The sequence below is a fragment of the Balaenoptera musculus genome, chromosome 8, assembly GCF_009873245.2.
Source record: "Balaenoptera musculus isolate JJ_BM4_2016_0621 chromosome 8, mBalMus1.pri.v3, whole genome shotgun sequence".
NCBI lineage: Eukaryota > Metazoa > Chordata > Mammalia > Artiodactyla > Balaenopteridae > Balaenoptera > Balaenoptera musculus.
The window spans coordinates 45949231-45965319 of record NC_045792.1 but is presented as its reverse complement, the minus strand read 5'-3'; the positions used below and the strand labels follow the sequence as shown (position 1 = coordinate 45965319).

General features: G+C 38.8%; 1 long non-coding RNA gene across 1 annotated transcript; it reads right to left on the bottom strand.

Annotated features, from left to right (window-relative positions):
• Nucleotides 1-24: 24 nt before the first annotated feature.
• Nucleotides 25-15072, bottom strand: LOC118900103. Its single transcript, XR_005021045.1, has 2 exons — nt 14880-15072; nt 25-1729 (listed from the first exon to the last, which is right to left on the bottom strand). It is a non-coding gene; the product is annotated as an uncharacterized LOC118900103 (long non-coding RNA).
• Between the last annotated feature and the right edge of the window lie 1017 nt (nt 15073-16089).

Below are 16089 nucleotides of genomic sequence, written 5' to 3'. Positions count from 1 at the left end.
TACAAGTACATGAATACCTTCTTATTGTGAGATATACAAATGATCCAGAAGTATATAGAGCGTGACTTGAAAGTCCCCCTTCACTCCCACTCCATCCTATTTCTACTCCATTCTCCAGAGGCAACCATTATCAAGTTAGCACATCTTTTTCCTTGTAGTATTCTTTTGTAACTTACATATTGTTTTTAATAAATGGTATTATCCATACATATTATACTGGAAATTAATTTTCCCTTCAATATATGTCTTGGAGATCTTTCCAACTCATTACGTGTAGGTCTAACATGTTCTTTTTGGTGACTGAAAAACATTCTTGGTGATTCTAGTATTCACATAGGTGATCCTTCCAACACCTTGGTCTATCCTACCACTTATTCCCATGGTCATACTTTAGACCTGTGCTGTCCAATATAGTAGTCATTAGCCATGTGTGGCTCCTGAGCATTTGAAATGTGAGTAGTCTAAATTGAGATATGTAGTAAGTGTAAAATACACATTAAGTTTTAAAGATTTACTATGTAAAAGAGAATATAAAACATCTCAATAATCTTTTGATTACATGTTGAAATGTTACTCTTTTGGATATATTGGGTTAAATAAAATACATTAAAATTAATTTTACCTGCTTTTTTTAATCTGGCTACTGTGAAATTTTAAGGTATATACACAGCACATATTTTTATTGGACTGTGTTGCTCTAGACCTTGTCATTATCAATAAATTGAAATTCTTCACATTCTCAATTGTAAAATCCCATATTCTGATCACTACCTCCTGTCCTTCCTGTTTATTCCTTCTCATACCACAATCCGGCATTACTTCAGGTCTACCAGAATCTATAATCCACCAATCCCACTACCTTTTCACTGTCTCTCACCTCCCTCACATCCTTACCATCCTTCTCCAGCTTCAGCCACATCAATCTTTTTAAAGTTTGCCGATATCAAGGAAAAAAGAAAAACATAAAAATGAATCTAGCTAAGGTTGATTTTGAAATAAAGATATTTGCCTCTTGTTTTCTTTTGTGAATTTTCTGTTCATGTCTTTGGTGCATTTGATTTGTAGATCAAATAAATTCTCTATAAATTCTGGGTATTTTGTTTCTTCATATGCTGAGATAGTAATCTGAGAAATACAGCAAGGTTGATTTAGGTTCACCTCCCTTGCCACCTGAAAGCAGGAGAGATTTATATCTTACTCCATGACTTCAATTTGCCTTTTTTACAATAGAAAAAGCAGAGAAGTCTATCAGTGTTTTCCACTGGCTTTGGAAAGCAGTACTTGCCAAAGTGGCTGTAAGAGGCCTGAAAGGAGAAACTAGGGAAAACTTGATCTGGGCCTGAGCCCAAAGGTGAAGCTAGGTGAACCACAGTGAAGAAAGGCAGCAAGTCACTAAAGGCAAGATAGTTCAAAGGTGTGAAGTACAGCCTGGAGCTCCACTATCAAAAGTTCAAATCCTGGCCTTACTACTTACCAACGGGATAACTTTGAACAAGCTATTTCACCTCTCTGCACCTCACTTTCCTCATCTGTAAACTGAGAAATAAAGATCGTACTTACCTCATAGTGGTGTCAGCACTAAATGACTTAATACATGTAAATCAAAACAGTGGCCAACTCACAGGAAGTCCGTATATGTTACTGCCATTACTGTTGTTCCTGTTGCTCTTACTGCATGCCAGCTAGCACAGTCCTTTCCCTAGCCTGTAGTTATCTGTTTAGCATTTTTCTAGGAAAGATTAGAAAGAAGCACAGCAAAGAAAATTCACAAGCTATCTTTCACTTGAATAAATACATATTCATTTATTCAACTAATACTGATTCAAGATACAGCATGTGAAAGACACTGTATACCACAGGTTGGGCAATCTACCTAACCTTTCTGACTGTGTTTCCTCTTAAAACATAGTAATAACTGCTTTGCAGTGAGGTTATAGAAATGGAACCATACCATACCTGGCCTATAGGAGGTGCTCAATAAATGTGGTTACATTGCCTGTTTTCCCTGATGTTCTCCCTGAGTTATATGTAATGACTAAGATTTGGTCCCAACTATGAGAACTTACCTTCTCTCTCTTGGCTTTTCCCCTGCATTTTCTCCAACTGCCTTAGCCATGTGATTATCCCCCTGCTTTTGTATTTACTGCATCATATTGCATTACTTGCTATGTATTGTATCATATTGATTTTCTTCCTGCCTTTGTACAATTATACTGTCTTGTGTAAACCATTCAGTATTTGAATTTCCAACTTTAAGCAGTAATCTAATAATGAAGAAATGGTATTCTACAGATGCGGCTGATTTCATAGAACTTGTTCACTTACATTCCTAAGCCTCATTAAAAAAAAAGATTCTTCCAAAGATACATAACACATATTCCCCTATCTTCATCATCTTATCCCCACAAAGACAGTCACGCTAACATTAATAAAAAGAATAATTGAATCCTGGTATCCCTGAGTCCCACCAGCTTCACTAAAGTAATGACCCCCAAAAGCCTCCCCAAGATTAGACATAGCAGAAGAGTAGTAAACTTAAAGACACAATATCAACTTCAAAGTAAAACTGAAAAAAAAAAAAAAACCTAACATAGTATTAGTGAGTAGCCTTATATACCTGTAATTTAAGTCAATTAAGGAAGGGATGAGCAGAAAAAATTTTTTGAAATACTAATGGCTGAAAATTTTCCAGATTTGATGAAATGTATAAAACAAAAGATTCACAGATTTCCAGTCCAAGGTGGTAATACAGGAGACCCCTAAACTCATCTCCTCCCACAAACACACCGAATCTACAGCTACACACAGAGCAATTCCTTCTGAAAGAAATCCAGAAACTAGCTGAGCAACTCCTACACATCAGGCAAACAAGGAAATATCCACACCAAAATAGGTAGGAAAGGCTGAGAAACACTCTTGCCATAAGCCCCCCTGCCAGCACAGCAACATACTCTCATGAGGAAACTTGAAAATCCCAGTTTCTCCCACGCTGTTGGCCACACACCTTCCAGGTGTCTGCTCCTCTGGTGACACGGGGCCGGGAGATGCTCTCCTCAGCTCCTTGCCTGGGTGGGCAAGTCAGGCTCTAGGGCCAGCAGAAATCCTCGTTTGAGGGTCCCCGGTCAGAGTGCTACAGCTGAGCAGAGCGGCTGCTTGGGACTACTGCTCAGGTGCTGCAGAAAGCCTTCTTGGAATCTGACATGTTATTACTTTTGGACCGTTGGCCAGCTGCTCCTGACTTAGCCACATGAAGGCTCAGACTATCCCAGTCTCTGAACTGAAGAGAACCAACACTATTAGCATATCTCTCACCACCATGAATGCAAGGTATTTCAATGAAGAGTATCAGGAGGACATCTACAAATCCCAGACTGGCATGTGCAAGTTCTGAGGAATGATGGAATAACCCAATGTATCTGGGTGACCTTTGGAGACAGCTGAGACAGAGCTACAACAGGGCAGTGGCTGACACACAACTCAAAGCACATTTTTCCAGCCGTGTGGCTGACAGGGTTTTGGTGCTCTGGCCGGCTGTCAGGACTGAGCCTCTGATGTGGGAGAGCCGAATTCAGGACATTGGACCACCAGAGACCTCCTGGCCCCATGTAATATCAATTGGCGAGACATCTCCCAGAGATCTCTGTCTCAATGCTAAGACCCAGCTCCACTCAACGACCAGCAAGCTCCAGTGCTGGACACCCCATGCCAAACAACTAGCAAGACAGGAACACAACCCCACCCATTAGCAGAGAGGCTGCCTAAAATCATAATAAGTTCACAGACACTCCAAAACACACCACTGGATGTGGTCCTGCCCACCAGAAAGACAAGATCCAGCCTCATCCACCAGAACACAGGAACAAGTCCCCTCCACCAGCAAGCCTACAAAACCCACTGAACCAACCTTACCAAAAAACAACGGGAACTACGAACCTGCAGCCTCGGAAAAGGAGACCCCAAACACAGTAAGTTAAGCAAAATGAGAAGACAGAAAAATACACAGCAGATGAAGGAGCAAAATGAGAAGACAGAGAAATACACAGCAGATGAATACCAGAACAAACAAATGAAGTGGAAATAGGTAGTCTACCTGAAAAAGAATTCAGAGTAATGATAATAAAAATGATCCAAAATCTTGAAAAGAGAATGGAGAAAATAAAAGAAACATTTAACAAGGACCTAGAAGAACTAAAGAGCAAACAAACAATGATGAACAACCCAATAAATGAAATTAAAAATTCTCTAGAAGGAATCAATATCAGAATAACTGAGGCAGAAGAACAGATAAGTGACCGGGAAGAAAAAATAGTGGAAATAACTACCGCAGAGCAGAATAAAGAAAAAAGAATGAAAAGAATTGAGGACAGTCTCAGAGACCTCTGGGACAACAGTAAACACACCAACATTTGAATTATAGGGGTCCCAAAAGAAGAAGAAAAAAGAGACTGAGAAAATATTTGAAGAGATTACAGTTGAAAACTTCCCAAATATGGGAAAGGAAATAGTCAGTCAAGTCCAGGAAGCACAGAGAGTCCCATACAGGATAGATCCAAGGAGAAACACGCCAAGACACATATTAATCAAACTATCAAAAATTAAATACAAAGAAAAAATATTGAAAGCAGCAAGGGAAAAGCAAAAAATAACATACAAGGGAATCCCCATAAGGTTAACAGCTGATCTTTCAGCAGAAACTCTGCAAGCCAGAAGGGTGTGGCAGGACATATTTAAAGTGACGAAAGGGAAAAACCTACAACCAAGATTACTCTACCCAGCAAGGATCTCATTGAGATTCAACACAGAAATTAAAACATTTACAGACAAGCAAAAGCCAAGAGAATTCAGCACCACCAAACCAGCTTTACAACAAATGCTAAAGGAACTTCTCTAGGCAGGAAACACAAGAGAAGGAAAAGACCTACAATAACAAACCCAAAACAATTAAGAAAATGGTAATAGGAACATACATATCGATAATTACCTTAAATGTAATGGATTAAATGCTCCAACCAAAAGATATACACTGGCTAAATCAATACAAAAACAAGACCCATATATATGCTGTCTACAAGAGACCCACTTCAGACCTAGGGACACATACAGACTGAAAGTGACGGGATGGAAAAAGACACTCCATGCAAATGGAAATCAAAAGAAAGCTGGAGTAGCAATTCTCATATCAGACAAAATAGACGTTAAAAGAAAGACTATTACAAGAGAGAAAGAAGGACACTAACTAATGATCAAGGGATCAATCCAAGAAGAATACATAACAATTGTAAATATTTACGCACCCAACATAGGAGCACCATAATACATAAGGCAAATGCAAACAGCCATAAAAGGGGAAATCGACAGTAACACAATAATAGTAGGGGACTTTAACACCCCGCTTTCACCAATGGGCAGATCATCCAAAATGAAAATAAATAAGGAAACACAAGCTTTAAATGACACATTAGACACGATGGACTAAATTGATATTTATAGGACATTCCATCCAAAAACAACAGAATACACTTTCTTCTCAAATGCTCATGGAACATTCTCCAGGATAGGTCATATCTTGGGTCACAAATCAAGCCTTGGTAAATTTAAGAAAATTGAAATCGTATCAAGTATCTTTTCCAACCACAGCGCTATGAGACTAGATATCAATTACAGCAAAAAAGCTGTAGGGGGCTTCCCTGGTGGTGCAGTGGTTAAGAATCCGCCTGCCAATGCAGGGGACACGGGTTTGAGCCCTACTCCGGGAAGATCCCACATGCCGAGGAGCAACTAAGCCCGTATGTGATAACTACTGAGCCTGCACTCTAGAGCCCATGAGCCACAACTACTGTAGCCTGCATGCATAGAGCCCGTGCTCCGCAACGAGAGAAGCCACCACAATGAGAAGCCTATGCACTGCCACAAAGAGTAGCCCCCACTCACCGCAACTAGAGAAAGCCTGCAAGCAGCAACAAAGACCCCGTGCAGCCAAAAATGAATAAATAAATAAATTTATTTTTTTTAAAAAAGCTGTAAAAAATACAAACCCATGGAGGCTAAACAATACAGTACTAAATAACCAAGAGTTCACTGAGGAAATCAAAGAGGAAATCAAAAAATACCTAGAAAAAAATAACAATGAAAACAAGATGACCCAAAACATATGGGATGCAGCAAAAGCAGTTCTAAGAGGGAAGTTTATAGCAATAAATCCTACCTCAAGAAACAAGAAATATCTCAAATAAACAACCTAACCTTTCACTTAAAGCAATTAGAGAAAGAAGAACAAAAAAACCCAAAGTTAGCAGAAGGAAAGAAATCATAAAGATCAGAAATAAATTAAAAAGAAATGAAGGAAACAATAGCAAAGACTAATAAAGCTAAAAGCTGGTTCTTTGAGAAGATAAACAAAATTGATAAACCATTAGCCAAACTCATTAAGAAAAAAAGGGAGAAGACTCAAATCAATAGAATTAGAAATGAAAAAGGAGAAATAACAACTGACACTGCAGAAATGCAAAGAAAGGATCATGAGAGGTTACTACAAGCAACTATATGCCAATAAAATGGACAACCTGGAAGAAATGGGCACATTCTTAGAAAAGCACAACCTTTCAAGACTGAAACAGGAAGAAATAGAAAATATAAACAGACGAATCACAAGCACTGAAATTGAAACTGTGATTAAAAATCTTCCAACAAACAAAAACCCAGGACCAGATGGCTTCACAGACGAATTCTATCAAACATTTAGAGAAGAGGTAACACCTATCCTTCTCAAACTCTTCCAAAATATAGCAGAGGGAGGAACACACCCAAACTCATTCTACGATGCCACCATCACCCTGATACCAAAACCAGACAATGATGTCACAAAAAAGAAAACTACAGGCCAATATCACTGATGAACATAGATGCAAAAATCCTCAACAGAATACCAGCAAACAGAATCCAACAAAATATTAAAAGGATCATACGCCCTGATCAAGTGGGGTTTATCCCAGGAATGCAAGGATTCTTCAATATATGCAAATCAATCAATGTGATAAACCATATTAACAAATTCAAGGGAAAAACGATATGATCATCTCAATAGATGCAGAAAATGTTTTCGACAAACTTTAACACCACTTTATGATAAAAACCCTCCAGAAAGTAGGCATAGAGGGAACTTACCTCAACATAATAAAGGCCATATATGACAAACCCACAGCCAACATCGTTCTCAATGGTGAAAAACTGAAACCATTTCCACTAAGATCAGGAACAAGACAAGGTTGCCCACTCTCACCACTATTACTCAACATACTTTTGGGAGTTTTAGCCACAGCAATCAGAGAAGAAAAAGAAATAAAAGGAATCCAAATCAGAAAAGAAGTAAAACTGTCACTGTTTGCAGATGACATGATACTATACATAGAGAATCCTAAAGATGCCACCAGAAAACTACTAGAGCTAATCAATGAATTGGTAGAGTAGCAGGATACACAATTAATGCACAGAAATCTCTTGCAGTCTTATACACTAACGATGAAAAATCTGAAAGAGAAATTAAGGAAACACTCCCGTTTACCACTGCAACAAAAAGAACAAAATACCTAGGAATAAACCTACCTAAGGAGACAAAAGACCTGTATGCAGAAAACTATAAGACACTGATGAAAGAAATTAAAGATGATACAAACAGATGGAGAGATATACCATGTTCTTGGAATGGAAGAATCAACAATGTGATCTGCAATTTACAGATTCAGGGCAATCCCTATAAAACTACCAATGGCATTTTTCACAGAACTAGAACCAAAACTTTCACAATTTGTATGGAAACACAAAAGACCCCGAATAGCCAAAGCAATCATGAGAAAGCAAAACGGAGCTGGAGGAATCAGGCTCCCTGACTTCAGACAATACTATAAAGCTACAGTAATCAAGACAGTATGGTACTGGCACAAAAACAGAAATATATATCATTGGAACAGGATAGAAAGCCCAGAGATAAACCCACGCACATATGGTCACCTTATCTTTGATAAAGGAGGCAAGGATATACAATGGAGAAAAGACAGCCTCTTCAATAAGTGGTGCTGGGAAAACTGGATAGCTACATGTAAAAGAATGAAATTAGAACACTTCCTAACACCGTACACAAAAAAACCCTCAAAATGGATTAAAGACCTAAATGTAAGGCCAGACACTATAAAACTCTTAGAGGAAAACATAGGCAGAACACTCTATGACATAAATCACAGCAAGATCCTTTTTGACCCACCTCCTAGAGAAATGGAAATAAAAACAAAAATAAACAAATGGGACCTAATGAAACATAAAAGTTTTTGCACAGCAAAGGAAACCATAAACAAGACCAAAAGACAACCCTCAGAATGGGAGAAAATATTTGCAAAGAAAGCAACTGACAAAGCATTCATCTCCAAAATATACAAGCAGCTCATGCAGCTCAATATCAAAAAAAACAACCCAATCCAAAAACGGGCAGAAGACCTAAATAGGCATTTCTCCAAAGAAGATATACAGATTACCAACAAACACATGAAAGGATGCTCAACATCACTAATCATTAGAGAAATGCAAATCATAACTACAATGAGGTATCATCTCACACTGGTCAGAATGGCCAAAAAGTCTACAAACAATAAATGCTGGAGAGGGTGTGGAGAAAAGGGAACCCTCTTGCACTGTTGGTGGGAATGTAAATTGATACAGCCACTATGGAGAACAGTATGGAGGTTCCTTAAAAAACTAAAAATAGAGCTACCATATGACCCAGCAATCCCACTACTGGTCATATACTCCAAGAAAACCATAATTCAAAAAGAGTCATGTACCACAATGTTCATTGCAGCACTATTTACAATAGCCAGGACATGGAAGCAACCTAAGTGTCCATCGACAGATGAATGGATAAAGAAGATGTGGCACATATATACAATGGAATATTACTCAGCCATAAAAAGAGACGAAACTGAGTTATTTACAGTGAGGTGGATGGACCTAGAGTCTGTCATACAGAGTGAAGTAAGTTGGAAAGATAAAAACAAATACCGTACACTAACACATATATATGGAATCTAAAAAATAAAGTAAAATGGTTCTGAAGAACCTAGGGGCAGGACAGAAATAAAGATGCAGATGTGGAGAGTGGACTTGAGGACACGGGGAGGGGGAGGGGGAGGCTGGGACAAGGTGAGAGAGTGGCATGGACATATATACACTACCAAATGTAGAATGGATGGCTGGTGGGAAGCAGCTGCATAGCACAGGGAGATCAGCTCGGTGCTTTGTGACCACCTAGAGGGGTGGGATAGGGAGGGTGGGAGGGAGACACAAGAGAAAGGGTATATGGGGATATGTGTATACGTATGACTGACTCACTTTGTTATACAGCAGAAGCTAACGCACCATTGTACAGCAATTATACTCCAATAAAGATATTGGGGAAAAAAAAGAAAATCCCAGTTTCTCCCTGACGAGGGAAGGGAAGGGTTTGGACCCAACACCTAGTGCCACAACATTTGACTTCCATCTGAGGAGTGGCCCCTCAAAACACCTAGTTCTGAAAGCCAGTAGGCTTACAGCAACTCCATAAGACCCATTTGTAGGAGCACTAGCTGTAGCTATCCTCAGGACTCAGTGCAGAGGGAGCAGGCAAAAAATGCCAGGCTTCCAGTCTTCCCTGAATGGGGTTTATTTTTGCACACTTTAACAAATGCTGCCTGAAGGTCAGAATTATAATTTAACTTGCATCTAGGGGCTAACTGCAATCCTCCCCAGAAACCAGGGAAGCCAGAAGTCACCTTTCCACCTTCTCTCTTGAGGCTGCTCCAAGTCACCAGTATCTCCCTGGAAGGAGCTAATATACTCATCTGTACCCCAGCTTTTGCAGCTGCTTCCCAAGGGGTGGGTCCCCAGATCTCCTGGCTCTGATAACCAATAGGCTCCCATTCACTAGTCCCACAGACAATAGCAAACAAAAAAGCAATTCTTAAACTGGCTATACCCCCAGGGCTCAGCACAGAGTAAGCACGCACAAACCCCCATCTCCCGGTCTTTCCCTAAAAGGGGTCTCTTTGCATACTTTAAAAGATGCTGTCTGAGGTCAGGCTTCTAATTTAGCATGCATCTAGAGGCTCACTGCAATCCTCTCCAAACACTAGGGAAGACTGTGGACACCTCCCATACCCTCTCCTTTTGGTCTGCTCTGAGTCACAGTTATCTCTCTGGAAGGACCTTGTACACACATCTGACACACCAGCTTTAGCAGCTGCCACCTGAGAGAGCCAGGCAATCTGCACCCAGATTGCCTGGCTCTGAAAGCCAATGGGGCTTGCATTCAGGAGTGTCACAGGATTGCACTAAACAAATAACAAGTTCTTAATGAGCTCAAAAACACTCCATCCACTTTGGCTCTACAACCCAACCCAGTGCGGAGAGAACAGACAAAAACTCTGAACTGCCACTGGGACCAGGAGTGAAGAAATAGAGAGATGTTTGTAAAAGGGTACAAAATTTCAGCTATAAGATGAACAGGTGTGAGGATCTAATGAAAACCATAGTGACTCTTGTTGAGAACACTGTACTGTATAACTGAAACTTGCTAGGAGACTAAAACTTAAATGTTCTCAAACACAAAAAGATAAATGTGAAGTGATGGATGTGTTAATGAAATAGATGAGGGGAGTCCTTTCACAATGTATATGTACATATATTAAATCACTGTGATGTACACTTTAAATATCTTACAATTGTATACATTAATTATACCTCAAAATAGCTGAAATTTTTTAAAACCCCAGATTCAAGAAGTTCAATGAACTCCAAGCAAAATAAATATGAGAAAAACTACTCCCACACCACATCACAATCAAATTGCTTAAAACAAGTAATAAAGAGAAAATCTTAATAGGAGCCAGAGAAACACCTAGAGAAATAATAAGAATGATAGCAGACTTCTCACTGGTAATAATGCTAGCCAGAAAACAGCACAGTAAAATCTTTAAAATACTAACATTTGAAAAAAGTCAACCTAGAATTCTGTACCCAGCAGAAATATTTTTCAAAAACTAGGGCTGAAAAGGGAGGATGACAACAGCATGATGGCAGAATAGGAAGCCATAGACCCTCCTTCTCCCATAGACACAGGAATTTAACACTACTACACAAACCACGTGCCTTTGTGAGAAATCCAGAAACCAGTTAAAAGGATCTTGTAAGGCATAACCCTCCCAGACTTCAGACAATACTACAAAGCTACAGTAATCAAAACAGCATGGGTATTGGCACAAAAACAGACATATGGATCAATGGAACAGAATAGACAGCCTAGAAATAAACCCACCCACTTACAGTCAATTAATCTTCAGCAAAGGAGACAAGACTATAAAATGGAGAAAAGACACTCTCTTCAGCAAGTGGTGTTGGAAAGGTTGGACAGGTGCATTTTTTTTTTTTTTGACTGTGCCACGTGGCTTGCAGGATCTCAGTTCCCCAAGCAGGGATTGAACCCAGGCCATAGCAGTGAAAGTGCCGAATCCTAACCACTAGACTACCAGGGAGCTCCCTGGACAGCCACATTTAAATCAATGAAGTTAGAACACACCCTCACACCATATATAAAAATAAACTCAAAATGGCTTAAAGACAAATATAAGACATGACACCATAAAACTCGTAGAAGAAAACATAGGCAAAACATTGTCTGACATAAATCGTACCAATGTCTTCTTAGGTCAGTCTCCCAAGGCAATAGAAATGAAAGCAAAAATAAACAAATGGGACCTAATTAAACTTACAAGTTTTGTACAGCAAAGGAAACCATAAACAAAAAAAAATGAAAAGACAATCTACAGAATGGGAGAAAATATTTGCAAATGATGTGACCAACAGGACTTCATTTCCAAAACATACAAACAGCTCATACAATTCAATAACAAAACAACCCAACTGAAAAATGGGCAGAAGACCTAAAGAGACATTTCTCCAAAGAAGACATACAGATGGGCAACAGGCATATGAAAAGATGCTCAACATGGCTAATTATTAGAGAAATGCAAATCAAAACTACAATGAGGTACCACCTCACACTGGTCAGAATGGCTATCATTAAAAAGTCTACATACAAGAAATGCTGGAGAGGGTGTGGAGAAAAGAGAACCCTCCTACATTGTTTGTGGGAATGTGAATTGGTGTAGCCACTGTGGAAAACAGTATGAAGGTTCCTCAAAAAACTAAAAATAGAGTTTCCATATGATCCAACAATCCCACTCCTGGGCTTATATCCAGACAAAACTATAATTCAAAAAGATATATGCACCCCTATGTTCATAGCAGCACTATTCACAATAGCCAAGACATGGAAACAACCTAAATGTCCATTGACAGATTAATGGGTAAAGAAGATGTGGTACATATATACAGTGGACTACTACTTAGCCATAAAAACAGAATGAAATAATGCCATTTGCAGCAACATGGCTGGACCTAGAGACTATCATACTAAGTGAAGTTAGTCAGAGAAAGACAAATATCCAAGATATCACTTATATGTGGAATCTAAAATATGACACAAATGAACTTATCTACAAAACAGACACACAGACATAGAGAACAGACTGGTGGTTGCTAATGGGGCGGGTGGGGATGGATGGAATGAGAGTTTGGGATTAGCATTTACAAACTATTATATATAGAATGGATAAACAACAATGTCCTACTGTATAGCACAGGGAACTATATTCAATATTCTGTGATAAACCATAATGGAAAAGAATAAGAAAAAGAATGTGTGTGTGTATATACATATATGTGTGTGTGTGTGTATATATATATGAGTGTGTATATATATATGTATATATATACACATACATATGTATAAGTGAATCACTTTGCTATACAGCAGAAATGAACACAACATTGTAAATCAACTATACTTGAATAAAATAAGTTAAAGAAAAAAAAACGGATCCTGCACCCCAGGTGAGCACTAAGCCAACTGCCTCAAAGTCAGCAAGAAAATTCACGGCACTTTCTCTCGCCAGAAACCCTACTGCCCACACAGTGTGACACCATTAGGAGGAAAACCTCAATTCGCATATTCTCCCTGGTGGGAGAAACAAGTAGAACGTATGTCCATTATTCTGACTTTTAGGGGGTCTGCCTGAGGGACCATTTTCTGTCTTACTTGAATCCAAGTACTGACAGGAATAGAGAGGCCAGATTAGGGGTATCTGAGAACAAAACCATCAACATTCACCAGAGTTTTCATTACCAGAGACACTAGGTAGAGTTCCAATACTGCAGCTTATTACAGTACCAAAGAGGCTACAGTATCAAAGAGACACTCCAGTGGGAGCTCTCAAGAAGAACTGGCAGACTTCCCTGGTGGTGCAGTGGTTAAGAATCCACCTGTCAAGGCAGTGGACATGAATTCCAGCCCTGGTCCAGGAAGATCCCACATGCCACAGAGCAACTAAGCCCATGTGCCACAACTACTGAGCCTGCGCTCTAGAGCCCACGAGCCACAACTACTGAGCTTGCGTGCCACAACTACTGAAGCCCACGTACCTAGATCCTGTGCTCCGCAACAAAAGAAGTCACCACAATGAGAAGCCCGTGCACCACAACAAAGAGTAGCCCCCACTCGCCACAACTAGAGAAAGCCCGTGTGCAGCAACGAAGACCCAATGCAGCCAAAAATAAATAAATAAATAAATTTATTTTTTAAAAAAAAAAAGAAGAAGAAGAAGAACTGGCAAACCTCCTAAAGCCCAGAGAGGATACATCCCTAGAAAAGATTTGAGTGGTCTCCAGAATCCCTAGCCAGGCTCAGTGGAGAAAGTTCTCCCTACACAATTGCAGATTAAAAAGTCTGGGGGTGATGGCTGATTCTTCAAATGCTAAAATCCCAAGAAAAAAATAACAAGCCATACAAAGAAACAAGAAAAATGACACATTTAAAGGAACAAATTAAATCTCCAGAAACTAACCCTAATGAAACAGAAATATATTAATTACCAAAAAAAAAAAAATCAAAATTATTGTGATAAGGGTGCTCAATGAATTAAAAGAGAACATAGATAGACAACTAAAATGAAATCAGGAAAATTATGCATGAACCAAATGAGAATATCAACAAAGAGAGGAAACTATGAAGAAGAACCAAACAGAAATTCTGGAACTTAAGAACACAATATCTGGATTGAAAAATTCACTAAAGGGACTCAGCAGCAGACCTGAGCAGTCAGAAGAATGAATCCATGAACTTGAAGGCAAGACTTTCAAAAGTACTGTTGCAGAGGAGTAAAAAGAAAAAAAGAATGATGAAAAATGAAGGGGAGCCGAAGGCACTTTTGGGTCATCATCAAATGGAACCATATATACACCATGTGAATCCCAGCAGAAGAAAGAAAGAAAGGAACAGAGACTCTATTTGAAGAAATAATGGCTGAAATCTTCCCAAATCTGAGGAGAGAAATGGACATACAAATTCAAGAAATTCAAGAAACTCTAGTTAGGAAAAATCTAAAGGGATCTACAATAAGAGATATTGTTCGAAGAGGTAATCTATTAGAAGACATGACCACTAGTTGACCTAAAAGCTGGACCAGGGCAAACAGAGGCTTCTCACCCCCTTCCCTGTCCTTAGAATGTACGTTCTGCCCATCATTCCCACAGTGGGAACCATTTTCAAGGACACAGCCTTGAGAGAACAGTGCTGTTGAGACCATCAAGACAGTATACATGACTGAACCTAGTTAAGGCCTCTCTATAAACTTTTAAGATTCTGGCAGGCAGGTGATGTGGAGATTACTCATCTTGCGGCCACCCAAGACAAGCCTTGTATGTAAATTCCCCTGTTCATTAAAATTGCCACCTACCAATATGAAGTGGTCTGCTTCATTCTTCAGTCTCTCCTTACCCTCCTTGTAGAGGGGCCCGTTTGTAAGCTGACAGACGTTATAATCAAATTGTCAAAAGTCACAGGCAAAGAATTTTGAAAGCAGCCAGGAAAAAGCAACTTTTATGTACAAAGGAGCTACTAGTAGATTGTCAGCAGATTTCTCAGTGGAAACCTTCCCTGGAAGGGAGTAGGATAATATATTTAAAGTACTGAAACAAAAAAAATGCCAACCAAGAATACTATATCTTGGAAAACTTTTCTTCAAAAACAAAGGAGGAATTAAAGAGTTTCCTATAAAAACAAAAGTTAAGGGAGTTCCTTACCACTAGACCTGCCCTACAAAATGCTGAAGGGACTCCTTCAAGTTGAAGCAAAAGGATTATAAACAACAACACAAAAATATAAAACTCCCTGGTATAAGTAAATATTTAGACAAATACAGAATTCTGTAGTGTGATAATGTATGTGTGTAAATCACTTTACAATCTAATATAGAATTTAAGAAACAAAAGCATAAAAAATTGTTACAAATTTATGTTAATGGATACACAATATAAAAGAGGTAATTGTATCATCAATAACATATATAGGCATACCTCATTTTATTGAGCTTTGCTTTATTGTGCTTTGCAGATACTGCATTTTTCACAAATTGAAGGTTTGAAGCAACCCAGCATCAGGCACCATTTTCCCAACAGTATTTGCTCTCTTCAGTCTCTGTGTCACATTATGGTAATTCTTGCAATATTTCAAACCTTGCACCTGATAAAGATTACAACTCACTGAAGACTCAGATGATGGTTAGCATTTTTTAGCAATAATGTATTTTAAAATTAAGGCATGTACATTGTTTTTAAAGACATAATACTATTGCACACTTAATAGACTACAGTACAGTGTAAATGTAACTTTTATATGCACTGGGAAACCAAAAAATTCGTGTGATTTGCTTTATTGTGATATTTGCTTTATTACAGTGGTCTGGACCAAAGCCACAGTCTCCAAGGTATGCCTGTAATAAGAAAGGCAGAGATGTAAAGGAGTAGAGATTTTACAGGCAATTGAAGTTATTATCGGTTTAAAATAGATTGCTATACCTTTAAGATGTTTCATGTTATTGCAATGGTAATCACAAAGAAAATACCTATATAATTTACACAAAGGGAAATGAAAAGAGAATCAAAGTA